Here is a 15,000-nt window from a genome sequence, read left to right on the forward strand (position 1 = left end):
GGTGCGAACCTGGGAGCGCTCCGATGTGTGCTCCAAGGTGCGGCGTGCACGAAGTCGGACCCCGGTTTGCCCCGGGTGCGCACCTCGCGTGCACCTTGGTGCGCACACCTTGGCTGGGTTGCGCGCCCTGGTGGGCACCATGGTGCGCACCAAGGAGCGCTCCGAAGTGTGCTCCAAGGTGCGGCGTGCACGAAGTCGGAGCCCGGTTTGCCCCGGGTGCGCACCTCGCGTGCACCTTCGCCGCGGTGGGCACCATGGCGTGCACGAAGTCGGAGCCCGGTTTGCCCCGGGTGCGCACCTCGCGTGCACCTTCGCCGGGGTGGGCACCTTGGTGTGCAGACCTTGGCTGGGTTGCGCGCCCTGGTGGGCACCATGGTGCGCACCAAGGAGCGCTCCGAAGTGTGCTCCAAGGTGCGGCCTGCACGAAGTCGGAGCCCGGTTTGCCCCGGGTGTGCACCTCGGGTGGGCACCTTGGTGCGCATGCCTTGCCTGGGCTGCGCACCAGGGCGGGCTCAAGATGGCACCCGCGTTCCTTTTTTTTCACTATCTTTCAAAACGGAAATTTTAAAATCTCATTTTTTTTTGCCTTTTTCTGGAAATTAGTGAAGGCAGCGCATCAAAGGTGCGCACCTCGCTGCCCACCACGGTGCGCAACGCCGGTGGGCACCCGGGAGTGCTTCGAAGTGTGCTCCAAGGTGCTGCGTGCACGTTGTCGGAGCCCGGTTTGCCCCGGGTGCGCACCTCGCGTGCACCTTCGTCGGGGTGGGCACCTTGGCTGGGTTTGCCCCGGCTGCGCTCCGAAGCGGGGTTATTGGAGCGCCGCCTCTTTTTTTGTCGGAGCGTTTGGTGGGGTTTCTCGCATTGGCTCTTCCGAGGCCCGGTTGCCACCCTGGCGCGCACGAAGTCGGAAGTAGGGTTAATTGCCCGGGTGCGCACCTTTGCCAGGGTGGGCACCTTACCTGGGCTGCGCACCAGGGCGGGCTCAAGATGGCACGCGCGTTCCGTTTTTTTCACTATCTTTCAAAACGGAAATTTTAAAATCTCCTTTTTTTTTTGCCTTTTCTGGAAATTAGTGAAGGCAGCGCATCAAAGGTGCGCACCTCGCTGCCCACCTTGGTGTGCTCTGAGGTGCGCACCCGGGAGCGCTACGAAGTGTGCTCCAAGGTGCGGCGTGCACGTTGTCGGAGCCCGGTTTGCCCCGGGTGCGCACCTCGCCTGCACCTTGGCCGGGGTGGGCACCTTGGCTGGGTTTGCCCAGGGTGCGCTCCGAAGCGGGGTTACTGGAGCGCCCCCTCTTTTTTTGTCAGAGCGTTTGGTGGGGTTTCTCGCATTGGCTCTTCCCAGGCCCGGTTGTTGGGTGCGCTCCCACCCTGGCGCGCGCGAAGTTGGAAGTTGGGTTAATTGCCCGGGCGCGCACCTTCGCCAGGGTGGGCACCTTGGTGCGCACACCTTGGCTGGGCTGCGCACCAGGGCGGGCTCAAGATGGCACCAGCATTCCCTTTTTCTCACTATCTTTCAAAACGGAAATTTTAAAATCTCGTTTTTTTTTTGCCTTTTATGGAAATTAGTGAAGGCATCGCATCAAAGGTGCGCACCTCGCTGCCCACCTTGGTGTGCTCCGAGGTGCCCACCACGGTGCGCAACGCCGGTGCGAACCCGGGAGCGCCCCGATGTGTGCTCCAAGGTGCGGCGTGCACGAAGTCGGACCCCGGTTTGCCCCGGGTGCGCACCTCGCGTGCACCTTGGTGCGCACACCTTGGCTGGGTTGCGCGGCCTGGTGGGCACCATGGTGCGCACCAAGGAGCGCTCCGAAGTGTGCTCCAAGGTGCGGCGTGCACGAAGTCGGAGCCCGGTTTGCCCCGGGTACGCACCTCGCGTGCACCTTCGCCGGGGTGGGCACCTCGGCTGGGTTGCGCGCCCTGGTGCGCACCAAGGAGCGCTCCGAAGTGTGCTCCAAGGTGCGGCGTGCACGAAGTCGGAGCCCGGTTTGCCCCGGGTGCGCACCTTCGCCGCGGTGCGCACCATGGCGTGCACGAAGTCGGAGCCCGGTTTGCCCCGGGTGCGCACCTCGCGTGCACCTTCGGCGGGGTTGCGCGCCCTGGTGGGCACCATGGTGCGCACCAAGGAGCGCTCCGAAGTGTGCTCCAAGGTGCGGCGTGCACGAAGTCGGAGCCCGGTTTGCCCCGGGTGCGCACCTCGCGTGCACCTTCGGCGGGGTTGCGCGCCCTGGTGGGCACCATGGTGCGCACCAAGGAGCGCTCCGAAGTGTGCTCCAAGGTGCGGCGTGCACGAAGTCGGAGCCCGGTTTGCCCCGGGTGCGCACCTCGCGTGCACCTTCGCCGCGGTGGGCACCATGGCGTGCACGAAGTCGGAGCCCGGTTTGCCCCGGGTGCGCACCTCGCGTGCACCTTCGCCGGGGTGGGCACCTCGGCTGGGTTGCGCGCCCTGGTGCGCACCAAGGAGCGCTCCGAAGTGTGCTCCAAGGTGCGGCGTGCACGAAGTCGGAGCCCGGTTTGCCCCGGGTGCGCACCTCGCGTGCACCTTCGCCAGGGTGGGCACCTCGGTGCGCACACCTTCTCAATGTTTTCTTGCCTTTTCTGGAAATTGGTGAAGGCAGCGCATCAAAGGTGCGCACCTCGGTGTGCTCCGAGGTGCGAACCCGAGAGCGCTCCGAGGTGCCCACGAAGTCGAAAGTCGGGTTAATTGCATTGTTTTCCCCGGGTGCGCTCCGAGGTGCGCAACATCGGCGCGCACCAAGGAGGGCTCCGAAGTGTGCTCCAAGGTGCGCACGATGGCGTGCACCTCTGGTGCGCACGATTCGGAGCTCGGTTTGACCGGGGTGCGCACACCTTGGCTGGGTTGCGCACCTTTTGTGCGCTCCAAGGTGCGCACGAAGTCGGAGCTCGGTTTGCCCCGGGTGCGCACCTTCGCCAGGGTGCGCACCTTGATGCGCACGCCTTGGCTGGGCTGCGCACCTTGGTGGGCGCCATGGTGCGCACCTTTCGTGCGCTCCAAGGTGCGCACGAAGTCGGAGCTCGGTTTGCCCCGGGTGCGCACCTTGGTGGGCGCCATGGTGCACTCCGAGGTGCCCAAGATTGGTGCGCACCAAGGAGCGCTCCGAAGTGCGCTCCAAGGTGCGCAGGTGCGCGCGAAGTCGAAAGTTGGGTTAATTGTCCGGTTTGCCTCGGGTGCGCACCTTGCGTGCACCTTCGCCAGGGTGGGCGCCTTGGTGCGCACACCTTGGCTGGGCTGCGCACCCGGGCGCGCACACCTTGGCACCCGCGTTTCCTTCATTTTAAATTTTTTTTTTTTACAATCTCTCAAGTGGGAAATTCTATAATCTCAACTTTTTTTGCCTTTTTAGGAAACTTTTGAATGGAGCGCATCATTGGTGCGCTCCGAAGTGTGCTCCAAAGCTCTCTCCAGCTGCGTGCACCTGCCCCGGCCGCGCACCCGGCCCCGCCCAGCTTCGCTCACCTGTCCCGGGCGTCTGGTGCGGAACCTTAGAGTAAGAAACATCACCGTGCACCTTGGCCAACGTGCGCGACTCGACCGAGCGCGCACTGGCCGAGGTGCACACCGATTTCACCTGGGTGCGCGCGCAGCACCTCGGGCGCACCGGGGTGCGCGCACAACGCCCGGGTTGCACCGTGGCCTGTGTGCTCGGGGCGCCTCGGGTGCGCGCTCGGTGTCGCCCCCGCGCGCGCGGTAGTGCGGGCAGCGCACCCCGGCCCGGCCCGGCCCCGACGAGAACGCAAACGGGCAAAAGGTTTATTCAAATAGCATTGCGACGCCCGGCGAAAAACTAAAAAAGGGTGCAACACCGGGACTTCCCGGGAGGTCACCCATCCCAGTACTACTCCGGCCCAAGCGCGCTTAACTGCGGAGTTCTGATGGGATCCGGTGCACTAACGCTGGTATGATCGCACCCGTTATGAGCTTGTCGCAGTGTGTACTTAGCAAACCGCGACCCACGTGCGAATCCACCCCGGCCACCCACCCCCGTCGAGGTGCACACCCTCCCTCGCGAAGTGCGCCCCGTTCGCCAAGTGTGAGCCCTGCCCGGGTGCGCGCACCTTGCTAGGGCGTCGGGTGTGCACCCGGCCCGGCCTACGTGCGTGCACCTGGAGGGGGCGTCGTGTGCGTGCAGTGTCCCGTCTGCAACGCGGTGCCCACACACCACCTCGGGCGCAACGACCTGCGCTCACATGTGGGCCGAGTGCACCTTGGTGCATGTTCGGGGCGCCTCGGGTGCACGCTCGATCTTGCCCCGGTGCACCAAGGCGCTCGGTTTGCCCCGGGTGCGCACTTGGTGCAAGGTGGGCACCCAAAATAGGGATCAAGCACCAAAACACAAGTTTCGGGATGCAAAATGGGACCCAAGGACCACAAATGCGTTCCAAGACCCATGATGGGTCCACGAGAACAAAAATGTGTTCCGAGACTTAATAAACAAATATTGGGTTTTAGGAGAAGAAACATGCTCTAATGCCCAAAACGAGAATCGACCCCGAAAAGGCCACAGGCCAAAAGTGGGATGCGAGACAAAAAAAAATGGGACCCGAGGACCAAAATTGGGTTCCCAGGTCGAAGACAGGGCAACCGGACAAGAAACGACCTCTAAGGCTCGAAATGAGTCCCGACGACTAAAACTTGACAAGAAGCACCCATCAGGCACCCAACTCGACACCCATGGGATGCCGACCCACCCGGGCTTCCACCTAGCACACCTTGGCACCCACCCACCCTCGCACCCAACCTCGCACCCAACTTAGCACCTTTGAACCCACATTGGCACTCACCCTGACCCTGGCACCTTGGAACCCACATTGGCACTCACCTTGACCCTGGCACCCACCTTTGCACTCACCTTGGGACCCACCCTGGCTCCCACCTCGGCACCCACCCAGACACCCACCTTGGTTCCTTGGCACCCACCTTGGATCCTTGGCACCCACCCCGACACCCACCTTGGCACGCAACTTGGCTACTTGCCACCCACCTTGGCTCCTTGACGCCCACCCCGACAACCACCCCGTGACCTACCCTGGCTAGGGTTGGTGCACACCCACCCTGGTGCCCACCTTGGCACCCACCCTATGACCCACCTTGGCACGCACCTTAGTACCCACCCCGTTACCCACCCTAGGACCCACCCCATGACCCACCTTGGCCAGGGTGGGTGCACCCACCCTGGTGCCCACCTTGGCACCCACCCATCCTAGCACCCAGCCTGTGACCGGGCTTGGAACCCAACCTTGCACCCGCACCCGTCTTGGCCAGTGTGGGTGCGCACCCATCCTGGCACCCACGTTGTGACACACCCTTTAACCCACGCACCCTAGCACCCACGTTGGCACCCACCTTGGAACCCAACCTAGCAACTTGGCACCCACCCCGTGACCCACCTTGGCATCCACCATAGCAGTCGCCGACTTGGCACCCACCTCGGCACCCACCTTGACACTTGTGGACCCACCTTGCCACTCACCCTAGCATCGACCCATCCTAGCACCCACCCTGGCACCTTTGCACCCTAGCACTCACCCATCCTAGCACCTAACCTGTGACCCACCTTGACACTCACCCTCGCACCCACCTTGGAACCCAACCTAGCACCCACCCACCCTGACACCAACCCTAGCACCTACCCACCCTTGCACCCACCCTGTGACCCATCTTGGCACCCACCCATCCTACCACTCAACCTATCACCCACCTTCTCACCCACCTTGGCATCCACCTTAGCACCCACCCACACTGGCACCTTGGCACCCACCTCGGGCAAGGTGGGTGCACACCCACCCTGGCACCCAATTTAGAACCCACCGAGCATGTTACCCACCTTGGCACCCACATTGCAGCCCACCCTAGTACCCACCCTATGACCCACATTGGCATCCACACCCTAGCACCCAGGCACCTCGACACCCGCCTTGACACCCACCCTAGCACTGAACCTGTGACCCACCTTGGAACTCACCCTAGAACCCACCCACCCTGTGAACCACCTTGGCATCCACCTTAGCACCCACCCACCTTGGCACCCACTCTAGCACTCACCCATCCTAACACCCAACTTGTTACCCACCTTGGCACCCGCCCTCGCGTCCACCTTGAAACCCACCCTAGCACCCACCCACGCAGGAGCCCACCTTGGCACCCAACCTAACACCCACGCATCCTGGCACCCAACTTGTGACCCACCTTGGAACCCACCCTAGTACCCACCTTTGAACCCACTATATCACCAACCCACCTTGGCACCCACCCTATGACCCTCTTTGGAATCCACCCTAGCACGCACCCACCCTGGCACCCACCATGGAGCGCACCCTAGCACCCACCCACCTCGGCACGCACCTCAACACCCACCTTGGTGTGCGCACTGCGCCAACCTCTCAAAGACCCTATGTGGTGCGCTCCAAAGTGTACACCTTTGGTGCGCTCCAAGGTGCGCACCTTTGGTGCACACCGAGGTGCACACCAAAGTGTGCACCGAGGTGAGCACCAAAGTGCACTCCAGGGTGCACACCAAGGCGTGCACCTTTGGTGCGGTCAATGCAAACGAATTCGGAAGTTGGGGTCGATGTCCTAATCGCTGCTGCAGACTACACGTATGAGAATCGGACAAATAGCTTTATATAGGGGAGGTGTTGCGTTTGATGGGTCGACTCCCCTGGTTGTGTGCACTGCACCAACTTCAAAGACCCTGTCTTGTTTAAGAAGTCAAAAGTTGGGGTGGATGTCCTAATCATTGCTGCAGTCTACGCATGTATGAGAATCAGACAAATAGCTTATATAGGGGAGGTGTTGCATTCGATGGGTTGACTCCCCTGGTTGTGCGCACTGCGCCAACCTCAAAGACCCCGCATAGCAGAAGAAGTCGGAAGTCGGATTTTGGTGAGCACCAAGGCGTGCACCTTTGGTGCGGTCAACGCAGACGAATTCAGAAGTTGGGGTGGATGTCCTAATCGTTGTTGCAGGCTACACATGTATGAGAATCAGACAAATACCTTATATAGGGGAGGTGTTGGGTTTGATGGGTCAACTCCCCTGGTTGTGCGCATTACGTCAACCTCAAAGACCTTGTTTTCGTTAAGAAGTCAAAAGTTGGGGTCGATGTCCTAATTGCTCCTGTAGACTACACATGTATGAGAATCAGACAAATAGCTTATATAGGGGAGGTGTTGGGTTTGATGGGTTGACTCCCCTAGTTGTTCGCATTACACCAACCTCAAAGACCTTGTTTTCGTTTAGAAGCCGAAAGTTGGGGTCGATGTCCTAATTGCTCCTGCAGGCTACGCATGTATGAGAATCAGACAAATAGCTTATATAGGGGAGGTGTTGGGTTTGATGGGTCGACTCCCCTGGTTGTGCGCATTGCGCCAACCTCAAAGACCCTGCATTGCGGATGAAGTCGAAAGTCAGAGTTTGGTGTGCTACAAGGTGTGGTCGAAGGTGCTCACCTAGGTGTGCACCTTTGGAGCGCAGGAAAAGTGCCCTCCAAAAGTGCGCACCTTTGGAGTGCACAAAAGTGCCCTCCAAAAGTGCGCACCTTTGGAGCGCACAAAAGTGCCCTCCAAAAAGTGCCCTCCAAAAGTGCGCACCTTTGGAGTGCAGAAAAGTGCCCTCCAAAAAGTGCCCTCCAAAAGTGCGCACCTTTGGAGCGCAGAAAAGTGCCCTCCAAAAAGTGCCCTCCAAAAGTGCGCACCTTTGGAGCGCAGAAAAGTGCCCTCCAAAAAGTGCCCTCCAAAAGTGCGCACCTTTGGAGCGCAGAAAAGTGCCCTCCAAAAAGTGCCCTCCAAAAGTGCGCACCTTTGGAGCGCAGAAAAGTGCCCTCCAAAAAGTGCCCTCCAAAAGTGCGCACCTTTGGAGCGCAGAAAAGTGCCCTCCAAAAAGTGCCCTCCAAAAGTGCGCACCTTTGGAGCGCAGAAAAGTGCCCTCCAAAAAGTGCCCTCCAAAAGTGCGCACCTTTGGAGCGCAGAAAAGTGCCCTCCAAAAAGTGCCCTCCAAAAGTGCGCACCTTTGGAGCGCAGAAAAGTGCCCTCCAAAAAGTGCCCTCCAAAAGTGCGCACCTTTGGAGCGCAGAAAAGTGCCCTCCAAAAAGTGCCCTCCAAAAGTGCGCACCTTTGGAGCGCAGAAAAGTGCCCTCCAAAAAGTGCCCTCCAAAAGTGCGCACCTTTGGAGCGCAGAAAAGTGCCCTCCAAAAAGTGCCCTCCAAAAGTGCGCACCTTTGGAGCGCAGAAAAGTGCCTTCCAAAAGTGCGCACCTTTGGAGCGCACAAAAGTGCCCTCCAAAAGTGCGCACTTTTGGTGCGCACCAAGGCGCTGGTTCGGTCGTTGCAGGCGAGTTCGGAAGTTGGGGTCGATGTCCTGAGCGGAGGTGCAAACTACACAGGTGTCGGAATCGGACAAATAGCTTATATAGGGGAGGTGTATGCTTCGATGGGTCGACTCCCCAGGTTGAGCGCACCGCGCCAACCTCAAAGACCCTACGGTATGGATGAAGTCGGAAGTTGGGTCCGATGACCGATTCGATTAGTAGGTATGCTCATGAGGTCGGAATTTGGGTCCGATGACCTGCCATGTGCAGGAAGGCGAATGTTGGCACTGTGCGTTGCAAGGTGCACACCAAGGCGCTGGTGCGGTCTTTTTAGTCGAGTTCGGAAGTTGGGGTCGATGTCCTGATCGGAGGTGCAAGCTACACAGGTGTGGGAATCGGACAAATAGCTTATATAGGGGAGGTGTATGCTTCGTTGGGTCGACTCCCCGGGTTGAGCGCACCGCGCCAACCTCAAAGACCCTACGGTATGGATGAAGTCGGAAGTTGGGTCCGATGACCGATTCGATATGTAGGCATACTCGCGAGGTCGGAATTTGGGTCCGATGACCTGCCACGTGCAGGAAGGCGAATGTTGGCACTGTGCGTTGCAAGGTGCGCACCAAGGCGCTGGTTCGGTCGTTGGAGGCGAGTTCGGAAGTTGGGGTCGATGTCCTGATCGGAGGTGCAAACTACACAGGTGTGGGAATCGGACAAATAGCTTATATAGGGGAGGTGTATGCTTCGTTGGGTCGACTCCCCGGGTTGAGCGCACCGCGCCAACCTCAAAGACCCTACGGTATGGATGAAGTCGGAAGTTGGGTCCGATGACCGATTCGATATGTAGGCATACTCGCGAGGTCGGAATTTGGGTCCGATGACCTGCCATGTGCAGGAAGGCGAATGTTGGGACTGTGCGTCGCAAGGTGCGCACCAAGGCGCTGGTGCCGTCGTTGCAGTCGAGTTCGGAAGTTGGGGTCGATGTCCTGGTCAGAGGTGCAAACTACACAGGTGTGGGAATCGGACAAATAGCTTATATAGGGGAGGTGTATGCTTCGATGGGTCGACTCCCTGGGTTGAGCGCACCGCGCCAACCTCAAAGACCCTACAGTATGGATGAAGTCGGAAGTTGGGTCCGATGACCGATTCGATACGTAGGCATATTGGCGAGGTCTGAATTTGTGTCCGATGACCTGCCATGCGCAGGAAGGCGGAATTTGGGTCCGATGACCGAGTTGATGGCGTGCCATGCGCAGAAAGGCGGAATTTGGGTCCGATGACCGAGTTGATGTTGATGGCCCGCCATGCACAGGAAGGCGGAATTTGGGTCCGATGACCGATTTGAAGGCGTGCCATACGCAAAAAGGCGGAGTTTGGGTCCGATGACCGAGTTGATATTGATGGCCCGCCATGCGCAGGAAGGCGGAATTTGGGTCCGATGACCTGACATACGCATGGAGTCCGACTCGGGGGCCGATGTTCGATTCGATGACTTGCATTGTGGGTAAAGTCGGAAGTTGTGGTCTTTGACCCGATTCGATGACCAGACTTCGGCTGCTTGAGAATCGGACAAATAACTTATATAGGGGAGGTAGTGTTCTCGAGCATCCTCCCCCCGTGCCCGTTTATGTCGATTGATGCTGGTGCTCGACTGGTTGGAGCGCTCGGATGCAAAAATCTTGCACCAGGATTTATCGATTGTGATGGACACGGCAAGTCTCCTGATTGCTATGCAGGAGCTCATCGTGAATCTCTATGCGGCCTTGGTATGGACTCGACCTGCGGAATGGTTCGGCAATGGTAGTCGCTCCAACACGTCCTTGCAATGGCCACAGAGGTGATTCGACTAGAGCTCCAGTCTAGCTTTTGGGTTGCTTGGCGGACTGGTATAGCCGCGATCGAGTTCCGGCCATGAACGTTTTAGATAGCTCTTGGGCTTTCTGGGACGGAAGTCGGAAGTTTGGGCTGTTGTCCGATTTGATGACCATTCTTCGGATGTGTGAGAATCGGACAAATAACTTATATAGGGGACTGTGTTGTCTCACGCAGCCCCCTCCGTGCCCCTCTATCTCGACCGATGTTGGTGCTTGAAAGGGTTGGGATCGCTCGGATTTATAAACGTGCACCACCATTTGTCGAGTGTGAGGGACGCGGCAGGTCTCCTAAATGCTATGCGGGCGCTCTCTGAGAATCTCTATCCGGCCTCGACACAGACTAGTCTTGCTGAATGGTTTGGCACTGGTAGTCGATCCAACACGTCGTTGTTGTGGCCGCCTAGGCGATTCGATTCGAGCCCCCGTCTAGCTTTTGGGTTGCTTGGCGGATTTTGCCCTATCCGCAAGTGAGCTCGGTCCCTAAACGTTCGAGAAACCCGATTGCTATGCGCCGACTCTCTTTCTTGCGAGCCTCCATCTAGCTTTTGGGTCTCTACGGAACGGAAGTCGGAATCTGGGACCGTTGTTTGATTCGACGAGGCAGACTACGGTTGTGCGAGAATCGGACAAATAACTTATATAGGGGAGGTGTTGACTGGAGCATTCTCCCCCGTGCCCCTCTAACTCGACCAATGCTGGCGCTCGAACGGTGGTAGTGCTCGGATTTTCATTGAGCGCCAGCATTGGTCGATTTAGAGGGGCATGCGAGATTCCCGAATGCTATGCGAGGGCTCTAACGGAAATGTCTATTGGTTTCGGTATGGATGCAATTGCGAGTGGTTCGGCAAAGGTAGTCGTTCCGATGCGTCCATGTCGTGGCCAAATCGATAATTCGATTTGAGCCCTCGTATAGCATTTGGGTCTCTCGATGTGATTCCGCATTCCAGTCCCTTTGGGCACTGCTTGAGCCGCATCCCAGGGGGTTCCCTTCCCAATAATCTGCCTCGCAACCCGATTGCTATGCGGTGAGGCTCCTCGGCCGCCTCGGAACTATCTGTGTATCAGACGCATCGCGGGATAAGGGGTTGGCAACGGTAGTCGCCCCAAGCGCATCCGATGCTTGGACCATTCCGAGGCGGCCCTGAAGCCTCTTCCGTCTAGCCGTTGGGTCCTTCTCGCCGCATCCCTCGCCTCGCACCCCGATTGCTATGCGGTGAGGCTCCTCGGCCGCCTCGGAACTATCTGTGTATCGGACGCGTCGCGGGATAAGGGGTTGTCACTGGTAGTCGCCCCAAGCGCGTCCGATGCTTGGACCATTCCGAGGCGGCCCTGAAGCCTCTTCCGTCTAGCCGTTGGGTCCTTCTCGCCGCATCCCTCGCCTCGCACCCCGATTGCTATGCGGTGAGGCTCCTCGGCCGCCTCGGAACTATCTGTGTATCGGACGCGTCGCGGGATAAGGGGTTGTCATTGGTAGTCGCCCCAAGCGCGTCCGATGCTTGGACCATTCCGAGGCGGCCCTGAAGCCTCTTCCGTCTAGCCGTTGGGTCCTTCTCGCCGCATCCCTCGCCTCGCACCCCGATTGCTATGCGGTGAGGCTCCTCGGCCGCCTCGGAACTATCTGTGTATCGGACGCGTCGCGGGATAAGGGGTTGTCACTGGTAGTCGCCCCAAGCGCGTCCGATGCTTGGACCATTCCGAGGCGGCCCTGAAGCCTCTTCCGTCTAGCCGTTGGGTCCTTCTCGCCGCATCCCTCGCCTCGCACCCCGATTGCTATGCGGTGAGGCTCCTCGGCCGCCTCGGAACTATCTGTGTATCGGACGCGTCGCGGGATAAGGGGTTGTCACTGGTAGTCGCCCCAAGCGCGTTCGATGCTTGGACCATTCCGAGGCGGCCCTGAAGCCTCTTCCGTCTAGCCGTTGGGTCCTTCTCGCCGCATCCCTCGCCTCGCACCCCGATTGCTATGCGGTGAGGCTCCTCGGCCGCCTTGGAACTATCTGTGTATCGGACGCGTCGCGGGATAAGGGGTTGTCACTGGTAGTCGCCCCAAGCGCGTCCGATGCTTGGACCATTCCGAGGCGGACCCGAAGCCTCTTCCGTCTAGCCGTTGGGTCCTTCTCGCCGCATCCTTCGCCTCGCACCCCGATTGCTATGCGGTGAGGCTCCTCGGCCGCCTCGGAACTATCTGTGTATCGGACGCGTCGCGGGATAAGGGGTTGTCACTGGTAGTCGCCCCAAGCGCGTCCGATGCTTGGACCATTCCGAGGCGGACCCGAAGCCTCTTCCGTCTAGCCGTTGGGTCCTTCTCGCCGCATCCCTCGCCTCGCACCCCGATTGCTATGCGGTGAGGCTCCTCGGCCGCCTTGGAACTATCTGTGTATCGGACGCGTCGCGGGATAAGGGGTTGTCACTGGTAGTCGCCCCAAGCGCGTCCGATGCTTGGACCATTCCGAGGCGGACCCGAAGCCTCTTCCGTCTAGCCGTTGGGTCCTTCTCGCCGCATCCCTCGCCTCGCACCCCGATTGCTATGCGGTGAGGCTCCTCGGCCGCCTTGGAACTATCTGTGTATCGGACGCGTCGCGGGATAAGGGGTTGTCACTGGTAGTCGCCCCAAGCGCGTCCGATGCTTGGACCATTCCGAGGCGGACCCGAAGCCTCTTCCGTCTAGCCGTTGGGTCCTTCTCGCCGCATCCCTCGCCTCGCACCCCGATTGCTATGCGGTGAGGCTCCTCGGCCGCCTTGGAACTATCTGTGTATCGGACGCGTCGCGGGATAAGGGGTTGTCACTGGTAGTCGCCCCAAGCGCGTCCGATGCTTGGACCATTCCGAGGCGGCCCCGAAGCCTCTTCCGTGTAGCCGTTGGGTCCTTCTCGCCGCATCCCTCGCCTCGCACCCCGATTGCTATGCGGTGAGGCTCCTCGGCCGCCTCGGAACTATCTGTGTATCGGACGCATCGCGGGATAAGGGGTTGTCACTGGTAGTCGCCCCAAGCGCGTCCGATGCTTGGACCATTCCGAGGCGGCCCTGAAGCCTCTTCCGTGTAGCCGTTGGGTCCTTCTCGCCGCATCCCTCGCCTCGCACCCCGATTTCTATGCGGTGAGGCTCCTCGGCCGCCTCGGAACTATCTGTGTATCGGACGCGTCGCGGGATAAGGGGTTGTCACTGGTAGTCGCCCCAAGCGCGTCCGATGCTTGGACCATTCCGAGGCGGACCTGAAGCCTCTTCCCTCTAGCCGTTGGGGCTTTCTCGCCGCATCCCTCGCCTCGCACCCTGATTGCTATGCTGTGAGGCTCCTCGGCCGCCTCGGAACTATCTGTGTATCGGACGCGTCGCGGGATAAGGGGTTGTCACTGGTAGTCGCCCCAAGCGCGTCCGATGCTTGGACCATTCCGAGGCGGCCCTGCAGCCTCTTCCGTCTAGCCGTTGGGGCCATCTCGCCGCATCCCCCACCTCGCACCACGATTGCTATGCGGTGAGGCTCCTCGGCCGCCTCGGAACTATCTGTGTATCGGACGCATCGCGGGATAAGGGGTTGTCACTGGTAGTCGCCCCAAGCGCGTCCGATGCTTGGACTATTCCGAGGCGGCCCTGCAGCCTCTTCCGTCTAGCCGTTGGGGCCATCTCGCCGCATCCCCCACCTCCTCGGCCGCCTCGGAACTATCTGTGTATCGGACGCATCGCGGGATAAGGGGTTGGCAGTGGTAGTCGCCCCAAGCGCGTCCGATGCTTGGACTATTCCGAGGCAGCCCTGCAGCCTCTTCCGTCTAGCCTTTGGGGCCATCTCGCCGCATCCCTCGCCTCGCACCCCGATTGCTATGCGGTGAGGCTCCTCGGCCGCCTGGGAACTATCTTCGTATCGGACGCATCGCGGGATAAGGGGTTGTCACTGGTAGTCGCCCCAAGCGCGTCCGATGCTTGGACTATTCCGAGGCGGCCCTGTGGCCTCTTCCGTCTAGCCGTTGGGGCCATCTCGCCGCATCCCCCACCTCGCACCCCGATTGCTATGCGGTGAGGCTCTTCGGCCGCCTTGGAACTATCTTCGTATCGGACGCATCGCGGGATAAGGGGTTGTCACTGGTAGTCGCCCCAAGCGCGTCCGATGCTTGGACTATTCCGAGGCGGCCCTGCAGCCTCTTCCGTCTAGCCGTTGGGGCCATCTCGCCGCATCCCCCACCTCGCACCCCGATTGCTATGCGGTGAGGCTCCTCGGCCGCCTTGGAACTATCTTCGTATCGGACGCATCGCGGGATAAGGGGTTGTCACTGGTAGTCGCCCCAAGCGCGTCCGATGCTTGGACTATTCCGACGCGGCCCTGTGGCCTCTTCCGTCTAGCCGTTGGGGCCATCTCGCCGCATCCCCCACCTCGCACCCCGATTGCTATGCGGTGAGGCTCCTCGGCCGCCTTGGAACCATCTTCGTATCGGACGCATCGCGGGATAGGGGGCTGTCACTGGTAGTCGCCCCAAGCGTGTCCGATGCTTGGACCATTCCTAGGCGGCCCTGAAGCCTCTTCCGTCTAGCCGTTGGGGCCTTCCCGCCCCATCCCTCGCCTCGCACCCCCGATTGCTATGCGGTGAGGCTCCTCGGCCGCCTTGGAACCATCTGTGTATCGGACGCATCGCGGGATAAGGGGTTGGCACTGGCAGTCGCCCCAAGCGCGTCCGATGCTTGGACCATTCCGAGGTGGCCCTGAAGCCTCTTCCGTCTAGCCGTTGGGGCCTTCCCGCCCCATCCCTCGCCTCGCACCCCGATTGATATGCGGTGAGGCTCCTCGGCCGCCTTGGAACTATCTGTGTATCGGACGCAT

General features: G+C 60.2%; 1 non-coding gene across 1 annotated transcript; it reads right to left on the reverse strand.

The window, feature by feature from the left end:
* Positions 1-3,812: 3,812 nt before the first annotated feature.
* LOC131860747 (5S ribosomal RNA) lies at positions 3,813-3,931 on the reverse strand. The gene has a single exon (XR_009359841.1). It is a non-coding gene; the product is annotated as a 5S ribosomal RNA (ribosomal RNA).
* Between the last annotated feature and the right edge of the window lie 11,069 nt (positions 3,932-15,000).

The sequence above is a fragment of the Cryptomeria japonica genome, unplaced genomic scaffold (genome assembly GCF_030272615.1).
Source record: "Cryptomeria japonica unplaced genomic scaffold, Sugi_1.0 HiC_scaffold_15, whole genome shotgun sequence".
Classification (NCBI taxonomy): domain Eukaryota; kingdom Viridiplantae; phylum Streptophyta; class Pinopsida; order Cupressales; family Cupressaceae; genus Cryptomeria; species Cryptomeria japonica.